The sequence below is a fragment of the Lampris incognitus genome, chromosome 8 (genome assembly GCF_029633865.1).
Source record: "Lampris incognitus isolate fLamInc1 chromosome 8, fLamInc1.hap2, whole genome shotgun sequence".
In the NCBI taxonomy this organism is placed as follows: domain Eukaryota; kingdom Metazoa; phylum Chordata; class Actinopteri; order Lampriformes; family Lampridae; genus Lampris; species Lampris incognitus.
In genome coordinates, this window is record NC_079218.1 from 26,233 (window position 1) to 43,169 (window position 16,937).

Below are 16,937 nucleotides of genomic sequence, written 5' to 3' on the forward strand. Positions count from 1 at the left end.
AATGATGAAGATGATGATGATAATAATAATAATAAGGATAATAATAACAATATAGCCTTATATTAGAAATGCTAAAAATCGGATAATTGAAATATTTATAATTATAAAGTAGGCTAATAAGGCATGGAAATAATAAAATAATAACAATATCTGCCTGGTCTCTTAAGATTCTAAGATGCTGTATGCTACAGAAATAACGAGACATGGGCCTAGGCTAATGAATACGCCTTTTTGACAAAATATGAATAAAAGGCTAATCAACAACGCTAAAGCTGAATCACAAAACACATATTGCTCGAAAAATAATTTATAAATAGCCAAATGCACACATGATTTCGAGTTTGGAAATATTTAAGACTTGTCGTGGATGTGTGGTCATCTGCACGCAAGTTTCCTGGCGTTCTAAACCACATGATCAAAATTCACCAATGTCTAAACCGCCCGCCAACTTGCAACAATTTGCAACAATCGGTTGTTATCGGTGATAACTCGTGGACTCACTGTCATGTGCTTACTAGCCTACAAGAAGACAAACAATGGCGATAGTTATGGATGGTGATCGAGGGGGCAAAGTGTTGGTACATGAGAACTTCAGATATCAGAAGCACCGCACCAATCAAGACACCATTAGATGGAGGTGCTGGAGGTGGAACTGTAGAGTGCCACTGATCACAAATAGATTTGAAGTGGAGGACGTGGATGCTAACATTATTGTGCACGATGTTGGGGAACACGTGCATCCCCGACGGAGAAATGGTGCACCGTGCAGAATTCCGACAGGGGGTGATTGCAGAAGTTGCGAGGGAGCCAACAGTCCCAATCAGAAGGATCTATAATGCGCAAAGGGTCCTGCAGCGTCGGCAATGTCAAATCCAGGGTTTTAGCCCCTCTTTGTTGAGTAGCCTAATGGACTAGGACTACTCATTTTGATTTTTTGAAGAAAAAAGCCTTAACGTTAGGCTAGTTAGGCCTTGGAGATTTTTGTTTTAGACCATGCCTTTTCTGGGGGGCTTCTGCCATAGACCAACCCTTTTCAGCCAAGCTTTTACTAGAAGCATTTTGTTATTAATAGCCTATTATCAGCATTACTATTGATAGTATTGTGCCTGTAATTGTTATTTGTTATTAGGCCTCTTTTATAATTAGGCTATTATTATTATTATCATTATTAGGCTGTTATTATTATTATTATGTATTATTTCTTATTATTATTGGTATTATTATTATTATTAAAGAAGAACATCAAAGGATGTAAGGTAGCACTCATCAAATGAAAAAAAAAGACAATTCTCTATTTTACCATTTCATTGTTTGGCATCAGTCATTAACTTGGCCGGGTGGTCTTCTTCAGAAACCTTAATGACTGATGCCAGACAATAAAATGGTGAAATAGAGGACTGCCTCTGTTATTTTCTTACCATTTGGTGAGTGTTACCTTACATCCTTTGATGTTCGTCTTTGATTCATGTTTTTGGTTTAGCACCTCCACAAGCCTTTAGTTTTTTGAGAAGCACATATTATTATTATTGGGCAATTAGCCTATTGTGTAAGGTAGGCGGCCCCCGTTGATGGATACTTTGTGCTGGTCCTAAATTTCAAGTCCTGGTCTAAGTTCTCTGCCTAAAAAGTTCATCATTTAAGTCTTTTTGAAAGAAAGTCTGCCAAGTGATTTAATATGGAAAACGAACTGCAAAGTAACAAGAAAGTGGCTGAAGTGTCCAGTGCTGTGCAAATTGAACTTTGAGCGAAGGTGGAAATGGCTAGGTTATACTGGTAGGCGGGCCTACTGCAAGACAAACTTGCGTTGGTTGCCGACTGTCCATGCTGAGCCGGAGAGCCAACTAACTAGGCCTACTGCAGTAAATATTGGTAAGAAATAACAAAGCAAATTACAGCCTCCTCTATAGGCCGAATTTGGATACACACTCAAGGTGGCCTGCGATATACAACAGCCAACAATGGTAATACGGCCTAATTTAATCAGCGGAGGAATAGATTATCGTAGCCTACATCTCAGCCTTGACCCCAGTTTTTATTATTTTGGACCCGTTAAGGAAATTAATTTGCAAAAAAGGTTCTAAGTTCCCCGGTTTGTTCCTCGATTGGCAATAGCGGGGAATATAGGACCCTTTATTTGGAAAAAGGTCCTATGTTCCCCTGGAAACAGCGGGGAATATAGGACCCTTTTTCCAAAAGAGGGTCCTATGTTCCCCGGTGTCTATTGCAACGGGGATTATAGGACCTTTTTAGGGGAAAACGGGGAATATGGGACCCTTTTTTTTCGAAAGGGTCCTATGTTCCCCGATCGGGGAACATAGGACCCGGGGAATATAGGACCCGGGGACTATAGGCACGGCCCCGCCACAACCATGAGAATAGTACAGCAACACTACAAGAACTTGATAAAAGGAGAAAAGGATAAATTCACCAACCTATCCACACGGGACTAGGATGGCCCGTTCCAGGTAGCCTCATCCTCGGCAAGGAAAGGCCTGGGCTGCCACTTGCAGGAGGAGACGATTGACGACAGACAATATTCATCTCCACATTGACAGACTTCGAGGCTGAGGACAGCCAATCGAAGCCACCAAACGCCCAAGTCAATCACCAATGGTGGGGCCATCTGGTACAACGAAGCTTATGGTCACCCAAGTCCATGTGCTGCCGAATCGCATCACGGGGGCAGAAAACAGCAAACAACCTCCCCCACGCAAACAATGAGTGATCGCCCACAGCCGTCTACGGCCCCACAGCTGCAACTGAGGACCAGCAAGGCCGCGGAGATCAGGGGAGACTGGTCAGCTGAAAAGCAGGACTATACTCCCCACAACACCACCGCAGGCACCATCCCCAAAAGAAGAGGCAGGGAAGGAACCACACTGGAATACCCACCCAACAGACTGATCCATATGGGAATCCAGACCAAATAAACACTCTTACAGGACGAGGCGGGACCGTCCCAACAACAACTCACCAAGCCCGACTGGTCTGACCCTCACGCCAAATCACACAACAGCTAAACAGAACTGTCTGGAAGTGGACGCCGGACAAAAAATAAACCTGACCACTATACCCCAGACTATCTGGCAAACAAACAAAACAAATGCCAAGACTAGAGGTTTAACATAAGCACAAGCAAAACTATACTGATAATGGGAGACTCAAATGCTGCCAAATTCCCACCTTTCGACTTGGCTAACCTACAAATTGACAGTTATCCGGGAGCCACATTCAGACATGCACAGAGCACAACCAACAAAGCCACCCACTCCAACACAATGGACGAGGTGATTGTGTCCTTTAGGCGAAGTAATAGATCACAAAAACTGAAAAAGACCACCATCAAGCAGCTTCAGGGGGCATCAGAGCAGCAAAAAGCAAATTCCCACGGGCCAATGTGCAGATACCCATGATTAAGTACTCCACAAGCCTCCTGCTGGGGGAACAAACAAACCTACAAAAACTGAATGAATATATCAAAGGCAACTCCAACCATGCCACCACTAAATAGGACTCTCTTCGAGACTTATAGAACAAGGTGCACTGGACTCCACAGACGGCAATATAATTACTGACAAAACTGGTTGGAGTATTTAAATTAAAAGTCCCCACAAGCCTGCCGATACAGGACGGGAATGAAAATGTAGTACTAGTGAAAAACTTTCTCCTAACTTCCCCACAATTAACCCTACTGAACAGAGGAATAAAACTCATTCCAACTAAGTAACAAAAAGCATAATGGAACAGATCAGAAGGGACATTCAACAATGCCACAGAAGACTGAAACTAGCAGTGTATTACAAGGACAGCACAGATGCGGAGCCCCTGCCATTCACTCCCAAGTCGGAATAGACTCCTAACGGCACGCTGCTGGCGGAAATCGCGACCCTCATTGTGGCCAATTTGAATTATTTTGACAAATTCTTCCGCATACAGCATGTAGTAAAACCTAATAGTACAAAAGACAGAGCCTTATCAGAACTCCTCGATAACAGACAGATCATTAAACCGGCCGACAAGGAGTGCAATTGTCATGGCCAGAGAACAGTATCTGTGGAACGCATAAAGACGACAATTACTACCTAAAACTGAGGAAACCCCATCTATCTGGACACAGTCCCATTAGTTTGAAGCAAGCAAAATTTTATTTACATCATTTTATTTATATCACTGTTAAACACCGTTACAAAGTGCTTTACATTACACAAAATGCGAACAAATACATAAAGTGAATGAAATCTTTTTTTACATATACATATATATATATATATATATATATATATATAACCGGTAGTAACAGACCAAGCTAAAAAAACAAAAACAGAAGTCAAACGTGGGAATCCATTAAAAGATGGGTTTTTAGAAGCCGCTTAAAACAATCGAAGATTTAACAAATTTAATAGATTGGGGGAGATTATTCCAGAGGCTTGGGGCTGAAACTGCAAAGGCGAAGTCATATTTTGTTTTGCAGTTGGAATAAGCAATAGATAAAAGACTGATGCCATCATGTTTACATAATTTGTAATATTCGTCTACCTTTTCCAAGACCAATGTTATGATTGAGAGTTCATTTTAACTGCATTTGTTATGTATACATCATTTCATTTATTACAAGTAATAGTACTATCATTTTGAAGTCTCATCTTAAGGTTACGTACACATACGTATACATCAGGAAGACTTAAGCAGTACCGGCAAGCAATTATTGTATTACATGCAACTATGATGTATTGAGACTTATTTTGACAGCCGATTTTAATGTTGAGGGGCAAATCCTGTTGGGTTTCTTTCACATAAGTTAGATCGAGGGAAGATCTCCGCAAGCAAGCAACTAACACTTCATGTGTAATGAAAGTTTGTCGTATATAGAGAACTTTGAGAAGTTAATATTTACAAACAAGATTTGACGACTTCCCTGTCGTAGCATGCAGCCAACGAGGTGTAACCCCCCTGATTTTAGCTGCCCTAGAAAGAGTTAATGCATGTCCATACAGTTCCCTGTAGAGGGCGCTAGCAGCCTGTCCAAATGGAAAATTACCAGGCCTCGTCAGATCAGAACGAGAGTAAAAGATTGACTGCAGACCTTTCTTGAGCTGCAGACGAATGAACCAAAGTCCAACTCGTAGAAGCTGGAACAGAGATACAAAATGTATGCCTTTGTTACCCTTACTCATTTAAGTTTACCAGTTTAAATTAATTAATCCCGTTTGGATTGCTTGCTTGGAAACCTGTTTTCTTTATTTGCCCGGATTCTTCAGTGAGTTTCTACAGTAGCTAACCATGTGCTAGTTTAGCCAGGTTTGTCTTTTTTCTATCCATGCACTGTAGTAGCATCGTAGTTGTCTTATGTGTAGGCCTGTTAGGCCTAGAACTAAAGAGAACCTAGAACATTTCATTACAAAAACCAATCGGAGGATTTTCAGATGGCCTATATCTTAATATGAAATGTTATAAGATTCCGCTGTGATTTGTACTTGTTATCTGCAAGGACCTTCACTAGCTTCGTTTTGTTTCCCAATTCCATTATTTGGGAATGTGAAAGATTGATTCAAATATTCTAGATCTGGTGCTTTAGAGAGTAGAGACTTATTTTCTACCCTGCGGTATGCAGGTTGGTTTTTTTGTGTACCGATTCCTTCCCCAAGAGAAGGGAGCAGCAAGCCCTGTGACCCACGAGGCGTAGACAGCACGTGGAAGAGTGGCGTCTTGCTTCTCCATTGAGGACGACCAGGAGAGACAGACAAGACCGTTTTGGAGATCTCCATTTTTGTGAATGAACACTACACACACACTACCCAGGTAGTTTCAGACTTTTATCTTTTCATATTTTCTCTTTTTGACCAGAGCTCCAAGTCTACACACTGAAAAGACATTACAGACAGACCAAAAGGGGTTTGACCCTTATTCTTTATTATTTTTCTTATTGACCATTCAAAGTGCACTTGTGTTGTTATTAATATGTTTAATAAATGCCGGCCGTTTCTTTTATAGTACTGTTGTCTGAATAATATTCTTTTCCAATGCCTCCTTAGCCAAACCTATTTTAGATTATTTAGCCCAGTTTGCTTTATAACCCATTTTCTGAGTCATAGGCATTTTCTTTGTCTGTATGTTACTTCAATATATGTTACGCAACATGGAGCGTATACCATTTTTTCCACATGAGGCTATTATGGTCTTCATGGGTCATTAATACTGTCAGTTTTCATGGTGGATTTGGAGGCGAAGACAACTTTCAAATAAACCAGTAGCGAGAAAGCCACTTGTGTCTGTGCTTTGAGGGAAATATAACAGGTTTGTGTGAAAGTGAAATGAGAAGATCGCAAATATAACTGGGGGCAAGATCATGCAGTGCTTTAAATGTAATCAATAAACTCAAGATTATTCTGAACTTTACAGGAGGCCAATGAAAAGATGCAAGAATAGGGGTAATATGGGACCTACAACTAGTTCTAGTTAGTTTAGCAACTGCATTTTGAACCAACTGTAGATGTCAAGCAGCATAGTTGAGGCCAGAGTAGAGAAAGTTACCTTAATCTAGAAGGGAGAAAGTGTGAATTAATTTTTCGATGTCTTTAAAAGTGATTTTTGCAATATTTTGTAGCTGAAGGAAACAGGATTGGACAACCTTAGTAACATGGTGATGAAAAGACACTGGTCAAAGATGACACCAAATTTTTAGCGGTAGGTTTCATGTTTGAATGAAGTGGACCAATAAACATTGACTTCATATATACTCACTGGCCACTTTATTAGGTACACCTTGCTATTACCGGGTTGGACCCCCTTTTGCTTTCAGAACTGCCTTAATCCTTCATGGCATAGATTCATCAAGGTACTGGAAACATTCCTCAGAGAGTTTGGTCCACATTGACATGATAGCATCACGCAGTTGCTGCAGATTTGTCGGCTGCACATCCATGATGCGAATCTCCCGGTCCACCACATCCCAAAGGTGCTCTATTGGATTGAGATCTGGTAACTGTGGAGGCCATTTGAGTACAGTTAACTCATTGTCATGTTCAAGAAACCAGTCCGAGATGATTCGAGCTTTATGACATGGCGCGTTATCCTGCTGGAGGTAGCCATCAGAAGATGGGAACACTGTGGTCATAAAGGGATGGACATGGTCAGCAACACTACTCAGGTAGGCTGTGGCGTTGACACGATGCTCAATTGGTACCAAGGGGCCCAAAGTGTGCCAAGAAAATATCCCCCACACCATTACACCACCACCACCAGCCTGAACCGTTGATACAAGGCAGGATGGATCCATGCTTTCAGGTTGTTGACGCCAAATTCTGACCCTACCATCCAAATGTCGCAGCAGAAATCGAGACTCATCAGACCAGGCAACGTTTTTCCAATCTTCTATTGTCCAATTTTGGTGAGCCTGTGCGAACTGTAGCCTCAGTTTCCTGTTCTTAGCTGACAGGAGTGGCACCCGGTGTGGTCTTCTGCTGCTGTAGCCCATCTGCCTCAAGGTTCGACGTGTTGTGCGTTCAGAGATGCTCTTCTGCATACCTCGGTTGTAATGAGTGGTTATTTGAGTTACTGTTGCCTTTCTATCAGCTCGAACCAGTCTGGCCATTCTCCTCTGACCTCTGGCATCAACAAGGCATTTTCGCCCACAGAACTGCCGCTCACTGGATATTTTCCCTTTTTCGGACCATTCTCTGTAAACCCTAGAGATGGTTGTGCGTGAAAATCCCAGTAGATCAGCAGTTTCTGAAATACTCAGACCAGCCCGTCTGGCACCAAGAACCATGCCACGTTCCAAGTCACTTAAATCACCTTTCTTCCCCATTCTGATGCTCGGTTTGAACTGCAGCAGATCGTCTTGACCATGTCTACATGCCTAAATGCATTCAGTTGCTGCCATGTGATTGGCTGATTAGAAATTTGCGTTAACGAGCAGTTGGACAGGTGTGCCTAATAAAGTGGCCGGTGAGTGTATGTTTGTATAACATTTTGATTGTAAAATTTCAATAAATAAAATTTGTGAAAAAAGAAAAAAGGTACCGGATAAAACATCTACTGCTCGTCGTTTTACTCAGCCATTACCTGAGTCCATCATAACATCTTCTATTACAGTATTAGCGTATGGTACAGCAGCACAGACAGTCAATCACGAAAAAACTGCAGCGGATTGTCAAGGCATCCAAAATCATAGGCAACCCATTCCCCTCAGTTGAATCTCTACATACTAACTGGACTGTAAAGCGAGCAAAGATCACCTGCGACGCGTCACATCCTGCTCATCACCTCTTCCAGCTCCTCTCAGGGAAGCGCTACAGGTCACTCAACTAAGACTACACGCTTTGCAAACAGTTTTTTTCTCCCTATCCATCAAGACTCTGAATTCCTCCCTATAGTCCCATCCTCACACACCATTGGCATAAATACCATTCACCTGTTATACCGGATATGTTTATTTCTGCTATTGTGTAACTGTATTGTTCGTGATTTGTGGAGTGTCTGTTGTTGTACATGTATATATTGTGCTGCAGAATCAAAATGTAGCAAAAACTAATTCCACCGGTTGTGCTTGTGTGGCTAATAAAATTTACCAAAAAGCATATCTTCAAATCAACTCGTCTCTGCCATGTTCTCTGCTCTATACTATTATATCCATCGATTATATCTAACTATACTATGTCCTATACTCTATGTTCTCTGCTCTATACTAACGATTATATTACATCTATCCATCTTATGTTCTATACTCTATGTTCTCTGCTCTATACTGTATTTATTATATCAATCAAATACCATGTTGCGCACGTGCACACACACAGCCATCCAATACAAGTTCCTCTCACAGCTGGGGAACACAGTTATTAAATAAAGGGGGGCACATCTTTGTTAGGACCTTGGTTTGATATGGACCCAAGTACAGAAAAAACAAATCGACAGAAACAAGGCTTCAAACAATAATCCAGTCTTTCACTTCACAAACTCACCAGGAACAAACAAACCAGTATTTATGGCTTGACAAACTAGATGGGGGAAAAAAAATCCAGCCTTTATGACTGGACAAACTAAATCAGGAACAAATAACCCAGTCTTCATGACTTGAGACCCTAACTCAGGAACATGTGCTTGCACATTGTTTTTGACAATAAAATTGAAAATAATCCAGTCTATGACTTGACATACTAAATCTGGAATAAACAATAATCCAGTCTTTATGACCTGACAAACTAAACCAGGTACAAACAATAATCCAGTCTTTATGACGAGGCAAACTAAAATCAGGGACAAATGTCCCCCAAAGTATTTTTGGGGGATGCTGGTTTTTGTTAAAATTTGTTTGAGCACTATTTGGGTATGTGTAGTGAGGGGAGCTTGTTGCTGGTGGGTATACTGTAAAATATCACAGCAACAAAGACGAACTCTTAAGCTAACAATGGCAATGACATTTCTGATGGGAAATACCAAGCTTCTCGGAGTGAAAGTTTTGGATAAAGTTTACATATGGCTCTTTCTATATGTTGCGGTTGAGGTATGTTTTGGGTTATAGTGGAGCTGATAAAAGCCAAACTCGAGTGGAATTGTGCAAATTATGATACAAGCATGAAATTTGGTGCATTTCTTCTCCACAGGCTTCCGATCAAATCTGTCCGATTGGCCACTTGAAAATCCAAGATGGAGGCCATTTTTCAAGATGGCTGTCAAATTAGCCTCCAAAAATGGCTTTTTTAAAATATATATTGTGTTGTGGTGGACACGTATTGGGGACAGAATTCAACCCAGGAACTAAGGGTTAAGTCATGGTTGCCCTGGCAGGTTAACGCAGGGTTAAGTTATGGTTGTCCAGCCAGTTTTCTGGTTATTCTTGCCACCTCCGCTCAGTCGAGCTAGGGTTTGGTTGTCTCTCTGATTTACCGTGGATTAAAGAAAGTTGCCTACACGGCTAAAGTGTGAACCTACGGTCTTCTCCGTTCCTTCGGCTCTACACTGGTGACCCCGACGTCGGTTTTCGGATAAGTTTTCTGAAACCACACACATTATGGCTACGAACGCCGTTGCAATTAAACTGCCGGAGTTTTGGGAGTCTTCCGCGGCTACATGGTTCGCGGAGGCTGAGGCACAGTTCGCGCTCAGAGACATAACAGCAGACGAGACCAGGTACTACTACGTAGTGGCAGCGCTGGGGTGCGCTACGGCTTCCAGGATAAGCGGTTTCATAACCAACCCACCGGCCGATGGTAAATACGCCGCACTTAAACATCTCCTCCTTGAAACTTTTGAACTGTCAACGGAGAGAGCACGTCGCCTCTTCGCAATTCAGGGCTTGGGAGATGGCAAACCATCGGAGCTAATGAGCAGGATGTTAAACCTACTGGGTCAAGAAAAGCCATGTTTCCTGTTTATGGAGCCGTTTCTGCGCAACATGCCGCCCCACGTCCAGACTGCGCTCACTAACTCCACCATCACTGATCCCCGTGAGCTGGCAAAGGAGGCTGACCGATTCTTCGTCGCTACACAACGTTCCTCCCATGCCGGGGTGCTGGCTCCTACCTTCACTGGCCCCCCGCCGACATCGCGGGCGTGGCCCGACGGTGGCGCCACAGCATCAGACCGCTACAAGCCCTCTGGACTCTGTATGTACCACGCTCGATTTGGTGCGAAAGCTAAACGGTGCCGTTCCCCCTGCAACTACAGGCCGACGGGAAACGAGAGGGCCAACACTCAGTAGTGGCCATGAGTGTTGGCGATACGAACAGGCTACTCTTCATCCTCGACACCATCTCCGGTCGGCGATTTCTTTGTGACACGGGCGCACAGAGAAGCGTGCTCCCTGCTACTGACGTCGACATCATGGGCGGGGAGCGGGGCCCCCAGTTGGCGACGGCTGACGGCAGCCCTATCCACACCTACGGCGTGCGGTCTGTAGAACTGTGTTTTGGTGGACAACGTTTCACGTGGGAGTTCGTCATGGCCAATGTAACGCTTCCCCTCCTCGGAGCTGATTTTTTGTGCGCTTACGGTTTGCTAGTGGACATTCAGAACAGCCGTCTGGTCGATGCCTTAACCTTCTCCTCCTTCGCATGTACGCGGAGGGAAGCGGCCTATGCAGGTCTAGCCAACTCTCTCTCAGAGGCAGACAAGTTCAACCGCCTCCTCGCTGAGTTCCCTGACCTCACCCAGCCTACCTTCTCTGCACCCACCGCTAAGCATGGGGTGGAGCATCACATTGCTACGAAGGGGCCCCCGGTCTACGCCAGAGCCAGGCGTCTCGACCCCGCCAAACTCGCCATTGCCAAGTCTGAGTTCGAGCACCTGGAACGCATGGGGATCATCCGCCGCTCTGACAGCCCGTGGGCGTCCCCACTCCACATCGTCGCTAAGCCTGATGGAGGTTGGCGCCCATGCGGGGACTACCGCCGACTAAATGACGCCACCACGCCCGACCGCTATCCTGTCCCGCATATCCAGGACTTTTCTGCAAACCTGTCTGGCAAATGCGTCTTCTCAAAAGTCGACCTGGTCCGTGGTTATCATCAAGTTCCCGTGCACCCCTCAGACATCCCCAAGACAGCGGTGACTACCCCATTCGGCCTATTTGAATTCCTACGAATGCCATTTGGACTCAAAAACGCGGCCCAGTCCTTTCAGCGGCTGATGGATTCAGTGCTCCGTGGCCTTCCTTTCATCTTCGTCTATTTGGACGACATACTCATCGCCAGCGCCTCCGAGGAAGAACACCTGTCCCATCTTCATGCCCTCTTCACACGCCTCAGCCAGCATGGGCTGATCGTCAACCCGGCGAAGTGCCGGTTCGGGCTGACAGCCATTGATTTCCTCGGGCACCGCATCACTGGGGACGGGGCAGTCCCCCTGCCCTCAAAGGTGGAAGCGGTGGCGGCCTTTCCGCGCCCCCAAACAGCTCGTGCGCTCAGGGAGTTCATCGGGATGGTGACATTCTACCACCGCTTCATTCCCCGAGCCGCCTTTATCATCCGGCCACTGTACGAGGCGCTGAAAGGCATGTCCCCCAACCAGGCGGTCGACTGGACAGCAGAGCGGGACCGTGCGTTCACCGAGACTAAAGCTGCGCTCTCCCAGGCTACCCTGCTAGCGCATCCTTCACCTACAGCGCCTATTTCCATAACCACGGATGCATCGGACTATGCTGTTGGTGCGGTTCACGAACAGTGGGTGGGGGGGGGGGGCTTGGCAGCCTTTGGCCTTTTTCAGTCGCCAGCTTACACCCCGAGAGCGCAAGTATAGTACTTTTGACAGGGAACTCCTCGGTCTCTGGCTCGCCGTCCGGCATTTCCGTTTCCTGCTAGAGGGCCGCGAGTTTACTGCGTACGTGGACCACAAGCCCCTCACGTTTGCCATGTCCAAGATGGCCGAGCCATGGTCCGCTCGCCAGCAGCGACAACTCTCCTACATTTCGGAATTCACTACCGACATCCAGCACGTCGCTGGTAAGTCTAACCAGGTAGCTGACTGCCTCTCTAGGGCAGTGATTGGAGCGGTCCACCTAGGCCTCGACTATGCACAGATGGCTGCTGACCAGGCCACGGACCCGAGCATCCTCCGTCTCCGGGCCTCCGACACGGGGCTCCGCCTGCAGGACGTTCCTTTCAGTGACACAGGTGTCACCCTCCTGTGTGACGTCTCCACAGGACAGCCCAGGCCCATCGTCACGCACAGCTGGAGACGCCCCGTATTTGAAGCTGTGCACGGCCTCTCTCATCCAGGCGGTAAGCCATCCGTGCGCCTGACCTCTGCTAAGTTTGTGTGGGAGGGACTTAAGAGAGACGTGAAAGCGTGGGCCGACTCGTGTGTTGCCTGTCAGCGGGCTAAAATACACCGCCACATTAAGGCGCCCCTGGCACGCTTCGCAGTGCCAGAGAGACGATTTGACCATGTCCACGTCGACCTGGTTGGTCCCCTACCCCCCTCCCATGGGTTCACCTACCTCTTCACTGTGGTGGACAGGACTACGCACTGGCCTGAAGCTGTTCCCCTGGCATCCACGACGTCTGCTGATGTGGCCCGGGCTTTTATTGGGTCGTGGGTCTCACGTTTCGGTACGCCTTCCGACCTTTCATCTGACCGCGGGCCACAGTTTACCTCAGACCTATGGAATGCTGTGGGTGAGGCTCTGGGCGTCAAGCTTCATCGCACTACCGCCTACCACCCTCAGGCGAACGGCCTATGTGAGCGCTTCCACCGGTCCATGAAGGCTGCGCTTCGGGCTACTCAAGGACTGCAACTGGGTCGACAAGCTCCCATGGGTCATGCTGGGCCTGCGGACCGCCCCGAAGGAAGACCTACAAGCCTCCTCTGCGGAGCTGGTGTACGGCACGCCGCTGCGAGTCCCAGGCGATTTCATGCCCAATGCAACGCGTCCCTGGTCAGCTGTGGACCAACGAGCCTCCTTGCTGGACGGGGTCAGAGCTTTCACACCCGTCCCTACCGCCCAACACGGCGCTCCGGTGTCCCAGGTGCCCCCAGGTCTTCAGTCAGCGGACTACGTGTTCATCCGTCACGACGCACACCGCCCCCCTCTGCAACCCCCTTATGACGGCCCCTTCCGCGTCCTGGAATGGGGAACTAAGCACCTGGTGGTGGATTTTGGGGGCACGGCCGAGCATGTTTCAGTGGACCGAGTTAAACCCGCACACCTGGACTTGACGCAGCCGTTGGAGTTAGCCCAACCTCCTGGTCGCGGTCGTCCCCCGGCTCCGCCTCCTCCCCCCGTGGAGGCCCGAGCTGCCTCTTCTGCTCCTCAGGCCGACCTCCACAGGCCCGCGTCAATGCCTCCCAGAGACACTCCGGCCCCTGTTATCCGGAGCCGCCGCGGACGGCCTGTCGTCCCCCCGCGCCTGCCGGACTTCGATTACTAGGGCGAATTCTGGGGGGGCTCATGTGGTGGACACGTATTGGGGACAGAATTCAACCCAGGAACTAAGGGTTAAGTCATGGTTGCCCTGGCAGGTTAACGCAGGGTTAAGTTATGGTTGTCCAGCCAGTTTTCTGGTTATTCTTGCCACCTCCGCTCAGTCGAGCTAGGGTTTGGTTGTCTCTGATTTACCGTGGATTAAAGAAAGTTGCCTACACGGCTAAAGTGTGAACCTACGGTCTTCTCCGTTCCTTCGGCTCTACAGTGTCGTTTTTTTTTTGGCGTAATTGATCTTGGTGTCAATGCCTATGTTTTCAAGCCTGTTGGGTTGGATTTTGGGATTTTTATATAGCAGCAAATTTTATATACCAAATTAATGAGTGGGTGTGTTTCTTTTTTTTGTTTTTTTTAAATTGTACTTTTCTGCAATTTAATGTTTTTAGATTTGGATAAAATTGATGAATTCCTGCATTTTTTTTCCCTTTTTACCACTCAGAACATGCTCCTTCCCTTGATGCTCCCATAAAAGGAACACTGAATGGTCACCAAAAGCACAGAGCTTGTGATTAAACCACTTCTCTGTACCTGCTTTGCACTCAGGAAGAAGAACCCCAGCTCATCATTGTGGGTGGCGGGACTCACACTTTAGAAAAACATTTCTCAATATGATAACTAAAGAAATTATCCCCGAAATTAGGATGAGGTGTGGATAAACGTAACGGGTGGCTATATATCTTTCAGTTAGCATTGGGATAAGGGTTCTATCTGCTCTGGCAGACAACCCTACAGAGCCACAGCAATATAGGCTAACTCGTCGCGGTAGCCAAGCTATCCACGGCAATGGCATTTCTGAAGCAAAGAACCGAGCTTTTCAGAGTAAAAGTTTTGCATAAAATTGACAGCGCTTTCTACACGTTTCACTTGAGGTAGGGTTTGGGTTAGGGATTATCTGCTCAGTCAGACAATCCCACAAAAAATACCACAACAGAGAATAACCCTTGACAGTAGCCAAGCTATCCATGACAAAGTCATTTCTGAGGGAAAGTACTGACCTTTTCTGAGTGAAACGTTTGGATAAAATTAAAAGATGGCTCAGTCATGTTTTTTCTTCTTTTGTTTGTCTTTTCCTCTTTTTCTTCTTTCATTATTTCAGGATGTCTCTCCTATCTTTTATTTATTTTCGGTCTGGTTGTGCTTGTTTCGTTTCGATCGCATTCTGATTTAATGTCCATGTTATTTCTAACTGAAATACTTGTTTATATGTTTTATTATTGTGAAAAAAACAAAAACTATTAATCATAAAAAAAAGAAAAAAAAAGATGGCTCCTTCTACATCTTTCGGTTAGGGATGAGTTAGGCTAAGAGTTTTATCTGCTCAGGCAGACAATACCTCTTCACAGTTGCCAAACTAACCATGGCAAAAACATTTCTGATGGAAAGTACAGAGCTTCATGGAGTGATAGTTTTGGATAAAACTAACAGATGGCTCTTTCTACACGTTTCGGTTGGGTTAGGGTAAGTGTTTTATCGATTGAGGCAGACCATCCCACAGAGAATACCACAGCAACAGAGATCAACTCTTTGCGAAAGCCAAACCAGCCACAACAATGGCATTTCTGACAGAAACTACTGAGCTTCACGGAGTGAAAAGAGAATAAAATTAACGGATGGCTCTTTCGACATGTTTTGCTTAGGGTAGGGGTTTATCAGCTCAGGCAGACAATCGCACAGAACACCACAGAGACCAACTTCGCAGTAGCCAGGCTCTGCACAGCAATGTCATTTCTGATGGAAAATGCCAAGCTTCTAGGAGTGATAGTTTCTGATAACGTATGCTCTCTCTACGCATTTCAGTTTGGTTAGGGTGAGGGTTTTACTTACTCAGGCAGAAAATCCCACAGCAAGAGAGACCAACTCTTCATGGTAGCAAAGCTAACCACGGCAATGGCATTTCTGATGGAAGGTACCGAGCTTCTCAGAGTGATAGTTTCGGATAAAATTAACATATGCTCTTTGTACATGTTTGGGTTGGGGTAGGGTACGGATTTTACCTGTTCAGGCAGAAAATCCTACCGAGAATACCACTGCAAGAGAGAATACCTTCGCATACATAAGCCAACCATGGCAGTGGCATTTCAGAGGAAAAGTACAGCGCTTCTCAGAGTAAAACTTTTGGATAAAATTAAGGGTTGGCTCTTTCTACATCTTTTGGTTAGGTTTGAGATAGGGTTACGGCAAGGGTTTTATCAGCTCAGTCAAATCGATCCCACAGAAAATACCACATCAACAGACACCAACTCTTGGTGGTAGCCAAGCTAACCACGGCAATGGCATTTCTGATGAAAAGTACCAAGCTTCTCGGAGTGATAGTTTCGGTTAAAATTAACGGACGGCTCGTTCTACATGTTTCACTTAAGAATAACGGGTTTTATCTGCTCAGGCAGACAACCCCGCAGCAATACCACAACAACAGTGACTGACTTTTTGTGGTAGCCAAGCTAACCACAGCAATAGCATTTCTGAAGGAAAGAACCGAGTTTCTCCGAGTGAAAAGTTTTGATCAAATTAACAGGTGTGTCTTTCTACGTATTTCGGTTAGGGCTGGGTTAGTGAAAGGGTTTAATCTGCTCAGGCAAACAATCGCACAGAGAATAACTGCACGGTCACCAAACTAACCACAACCTTCTCATTTCTGATTAAGAGTACTGAGCGTCTCGTAGTAAAGGTTTTGGATCAAATCAACGGATGGTTCTTTCTACATGTTTCGGTTGAGGTAGAGTTTGGGTTAGGGTAAAGTTTTATCTGCTCGAGCAGACAGTGCCCGAGTGCTGGCTTGGAGATACCCCCAATATTAGGATTATGGAGAGATTGATGGGTTAAGGATGGGTTCAATTTGAATGTTTTTTCTTCTTTACAACTCATCTCCCACTGTCTTGCATCTTGATTAATTTATCCCGTGTTAAACTTGAAAAATTGTTGGTGAGGTTTGGAGCATTATAAAAAAAATTTGGTAACACTTTAGTATGGGGAACGTAGTCACCATTAATTAGGTGCTTATTTGCATGCAAATTAG

General features: G+C 45.6%; 1 non-coding gene across 1 annotated transcript; it reads right to left on the reverse strand.

The window, feature by feature from the left end:
- Positions 1–14,351: 14,351 nt before the first annotated feature.
- Positions 14,352–14,566, reverse strand: LOC130117352 (small nucleolar RNA U3). The gene has a single exon (XR_008810648.1). It is a non-coding gene; the product is annotated as a small nucleolar RNA U3 (small nucleolar RNA).
- Between the last annotated feature and the right edge of the window lie 2,371 nt (positions 14,567–16,937).